Genomic DNA, 5,481 nt, shown 5'->3' on the forward strand with positions numbered 1-5,481 from the left:
ATTTTCAAGGCTATAAGTATGACCTAGGATTACACTTTAAAGTATTTTTGAGATAGTGAATATAATATATGTAAAGATGAACATATATGTGTTTGATTAGAGAAAGAGATCAAACTGTTTAAAGTGTTATAATGGTTTAGTTGGAAAACCATTTGGAAAGGGAATTAAAAATCTTACGTGATTTTTTACACCTGTGAGACCAAATCTCGTGATTTACTACTCCTGCTTCGAGATCAAAATCATCGTGATTTTTTGCTCCTGCTTCGAGATCAAAATCTGCGTTGATTTTTTACTNGGTTGTAATTAGTAAGAATAAAATGTATGTAGGAAAAGGTTACCTGACTGAGGGCCTTTTTAAGCTCAATGTAATTGCCATTGATATGAATAAAATTTCAGCTTCTTCTTACTTGCTTGAGTCAAATAATTTATGGCATGAACGTTTAGGCCACGTCAACTTCAAAATTTTGCAAAAAATGATTAATTTGGAAGTATTACCTAAGTTTGAATGCAATAACTCGAAATGTCAAATATGTGTGGAATCAAAGTACGTTAAACATCCTTATAAGTCAGTTGAAAGGAATTCAAATCCTTTAGACTTAATTCACACGGATATTTGCGACATGAAGTCAATACCATCTCGCGGTGGGAAAAAGTATTTCATAACTTTTATTGACGACAGTACTAGATATTGCTATATTTACTTACTTAATAATAAAGATGAAGCAATAGACGCATTCAAGCAATACAAAAATGAAGTTGAAACGCAATTAAACAAAAAGATTAAAATGATAAGAAGTGATAGAGGCGAGGAATATGAATCTCCTTTTGAAGAAATATGTTTGGAAAATAGCATTATTCACCAAAAAACTGCCCCTTACTCACCGCAATCTAATGGAATTGCAGAAAGAAAGAATAGAACATTAAAGGAGATGATGAACGCCTTATTAATAAGTTCTGGTTTACCACAGAACTTGTGGGGGGAAGCTATTCTTACAGCTAATCGAATACTGAATCGAGTTCCCATAGCAAAACACAATCCATTCCATATGAAAAATGGAAAGGAAGAAAATCCAACTTAAAATATTTTAAAGTGTGGGGGTTTTTGGCTAAAGTACAAGTTCCTAAACCCAAAAGGGTAAAAATTGGACCAAAAACCATTGATTGCGTTTTCGTAGGATATGCAACAAATAGTAAGGCATATCGGTTTCTGGTTCATAAATAAAAAAATTCCGACATTCATATTAATACGGTAATTGAATCGGATAATGCTGAATTTTTTTAAAATATATATCCGTATAAAATGGAATGTGAGTCGTCTAATGAAAAATCTAAACGACCTCGGGAAGAAGCAAAGGAAAGTACGTTTGATGAGGAAAATCCAAGACGTAGTAAACTTCAAAGGACAACTACTTTCTTTGGACTAGATTTTTGGCATTCTTATTGGAAAATGAGCCTCAAACGTTCAAAGAAGCAATGTCTTCCTCGGAAGCACAATATTGGAAAGAGGCAGTCAATAGTGAGATAGAATCCATATTAAGTAATCATACTTGGGAATTGGTTGATCTTCCTCCGGAAAATAAACCTTTGGGTTCTAAATGGATTTTCAAAAGGAAAATGAAAGCTGATGGTACTATTGACAAATATAAGGCAAGATTAGTTATTAAAGGGTTTAGACAACGAGAAGGTCTTGATTACTTTGACATATACTCGCTGGTAACACGGTTTACATCTATCCGAGAGTTAATAGCGTTAGCCGCCGTGTATGGCCTTCAAATCCATCAGATGGATGTAAAGACGGCCTTCTTAAATGGAGATTTAGAGGAAGAAATCTATATGAAACAACCTGAAGGGTTTGTAGTTTCCGAAAAAGAAAAGAAGGTGTGTCGACTTGTTAAGTCACTTTACGGACTAAAACAAGCACCAAAACAATGACAAGTGAAATTTGACTAGAAAATATTGTCAAATGATTTCAAATTAGTGTATTTACACTAAGAGTACTCTAAATTATGTAGTCATTGTTTGTTTATATATGGATTATATATTGATAGTAAAGGCACATGAAACATGTGAAATGCGGGGGCATTTAACTTATGCATAACAAAAGCTAATGTTAAGACGTGATGTATATATTATCTTGAATAATTAGATGATATAATTCTTCGAACCCCACGAATCCTTAGGGATATTGATACGGTAGTCGGTGAATTCATTACTTGTTCAGTCTTAGTGATGACTAGTGATGAAACTACAAATTCGAAAGTTGTTTACGTGCCTTTGCAGAAATGATTTGTTCTTTCTTGAACATTTATAATGTTTAGCTCTTTTATGAAAGGGTGTTACTTGGAAGGCTGTGACTTTTCATGAAAAGTGCATTTGTATATATTGTATAAATATGATCGTTCATAAACGAGCATATTAATACGGTGAACCAACCAATGAACATGACCAAAATCCATTGAAAGTTGGATTTGTTTCATAAATGAAGATGCTATAATTTGCATATCATATAGATGTATGAATAAATAGCATACAAATACTTGAAAATGGCGGAGTGATTACGAAATGTGTTATATATTAAAAGGTTGTGGACACAACTGATGCCAATCATTCCTGTTATTGTTATAATATATTATTGCTACGTTAAATGTAGTCAATAATCTGATATGCAATCGAAAGTCGAGACGTATTAGTCTACAACATAAGAAAGTTTACATTGAACTTTCATGACAATGTGACGAGTTTTGAAGTATTTGAAGTATACTCCAAATTATGCTTTGCACTACAATAAGTATCTCTCAATAATAAAGGGGTATAGTGATGCAAATTAGATCACCGGTTCAATCGATTCTAAACTGTCGGTGGAGGAGCGATGTCTTGGAAATCATTCAAATAAATGTGCATTGACCGCTCTACAGTGGAGGTTGAGTTTATAGCTTTAGAGAAGGCCGGTGAAGAAGCTGAATGGCTCCGGAATTTCTTGGAAGATATTCCATTTTGGCCCAAACCTTTGGCACCTGTATGTATACATTGTGATAGTCAAGCGACAGTAGGAAGGGCTGGGAGCATTATGTATAACGGAAAATTTTGTCATATATGACGAAGACATAAAACCGTTAGGCAACTACTCTCTAGGGGAATTATCATAATTGACTATGTAAAGTCAAGCGATAATGTGTCGGATCCACTTATAAAAGGCCTAACTAGAGAGGTAGTTGAAAGATCATCGAGGGGAATGTGACTATGGCCGAGGACAAGTCATTGTGTCGGTAACTCTACCTAGAAGACTGGAGATCCCAAGATCTAGGTTCAAGGAGCTCAAACAAAGTCACTAATAACGGTTCAACATTGTCAAATAAAATTTCTTTTTGGTCCATTCTCGTGATGAGACAATGTTCAGTACCAAGGATAAAGTATTAAGACTTTTTAATGGTTTCAAAGTTTGATACAGGGTATATCAAATAGTGTATCTACGGGATAACATGTTTAGGAATCACCTATGTAAGTGTGAACTGTAAGCCGCTTCAAGGAGAATTCTGTAAGGCCAGTTCTCTACGCACTTATGAACCAGGTGGTGTTCATGGCTGAAACGAACACAACAATGAGAATCAAAGACGGTTAAAGGTTGATTGTGTGACTATAGTTGTCTAGGTATACACCAAAGGTCGACGGTTTAAAGATATCAATTCTACCGATTGATCGAGTATATCCGACATAAGTTCACTACGGAAAGTTCAAAGGGAAACCTACTTATCCAGATGCGATTAATCCTTACTTGCGAATCACACTGTATTTTCATGCATATTTTTACACATATGCCCATTCCCCATTCATGTGGGGGATTGTTACCTTTTTTTCTTTAAAGGGTGTGAATGGGAAATGGAAGAGGCGCATTTTGGATTGCACCTCTCCATATCACCCTTCCTTTGTCTATAAATTTAGAGGCTCCTCATTTTTCAGAGATGAAAAAAAAATCTGAAAATTTCTCTTTTCTATATTGTTGCATTTTTTTCAAATAAACATAAGTGTCAAGTGTGATTTGCTCCATCTGTTGAGTTCGCTGAAATTCTGTAATTTCAATTGCCAGTATTGCAGAATAGTTATTCCGTTCTATCCTGGGAGGAATTAATCCAAAACCTTGGGCAACAGTGAGGGGATTAAATTCCTTAAGGACACACAAGCAACTTGTGGGCTCGGAATTATTTTTTCTGTTTTGTTTATTAAACTAATGTTTCTCTACTTTTCTGATTTTCTGATTTCGAACACAGATTACCACCATTTAGAAAATTAAGTTGAGATATTGGGGTTATGCAACATCTAGCAATATGATTTTGTGTTTCCTCCAAAGTGCTAATGTTAAATATAGATTATATTAAAATGATACAGAGACAATCGAATCTAGACTACAAGTCCGTAACCCAAAAAGAACAGGAGAAGATTTACTCCCGTGAGTTGATAGCATGAAGAATGGTTTCGAAATTAAAACGCATCAAGTGGAGAATGAAACGTGAATAAATTTCGCTTTTTATTTTTTATTCATCATATAACAAAAAAGGATGGAGAAAAAGAAAAGTCAATCTGGAGTTCCCAGACGAGGCGAAGCCCACAAAATCTTTTAGTAATGTGATGATGAATATCAATCAAGAACAAAACAATGTCAACCCCCCTTATTTCACTTGAACTTTTTGGCATCCTTTTTTCTAAATAATTTTTTAAAAGTAAAGAGAAAATGAAGAATAATTGTTTAAATGATGTTGACTAGTAATAAACTATTTTTTTATATATTGGTCACACTTAAGCATCTCCTTCAATTCTTTAAAACAAGACGACTAATCAATTTAATTTGCTTCGATCACGTTAGGCCACTATTCTTTGGGCCATACCGGAAGCGCTGTCGCATAGATGATCAAATTTTGACCATAAATCGTGCAACTTATCTAGCTAAAAATGTAGTCCAGTGCACGAATCATTTCATATTCACGTAGGGTCGGAAAAGGGTCGCATCCCAAGGGGTATTGATGTAGGCAGCCTAATTTAGTGAACCATTACTAGTTGATTTCATGGCTCGAACCCATGACCTATATGTCATACGGAGACAATTTTTCGGTTGCTCCAAAGCTCTCTTGAATTTGTCTAGATTATAGCATGTTTGGCCAAGCTTCTTTTAGGCCAAAAGTGCTTTTTTCCAAAAATTGAGGTATTTGGCCAAAGAAAAAATATACTTTTGAGGAGAAGCAGTAAAAAGTAGTTTCTCTTCAAAAGAACTTTTCTGAGATGCACTTTTGAGAAAAATGCATTTAGAAGCAGTTTTTAAAAGCTTGGCCAAACACTAATTACTGCTCAAAAGTGCTTTTCAAATTAGTTAGCCAAACACAGTCAGTGTTCCAGGCAGAATAAGCAGTCAAGGTAGGACGGAGTGAACCAATCTCATTCAATGCTTATTATCAAAAACACTTTTTTGAAAAGCACTTCTTAAAATAAGGT

The sequence above is a fragment of the Nicotiana attenuata genome, unplaced genomic scaffold (assembly GCF_001879085.1).
Source record: "Nicotiana attenuata strain UT unplaced genomic scaffold, NIATTr2, whole genome shotgun sequence".
Classification (NCBI taxonomy): Eukaryota; Viridiplantae; Streptophyta; class Magnoliopsida; order Solanales; family Solanaceae; genus Nicotiana; species Nicotiana attenuata.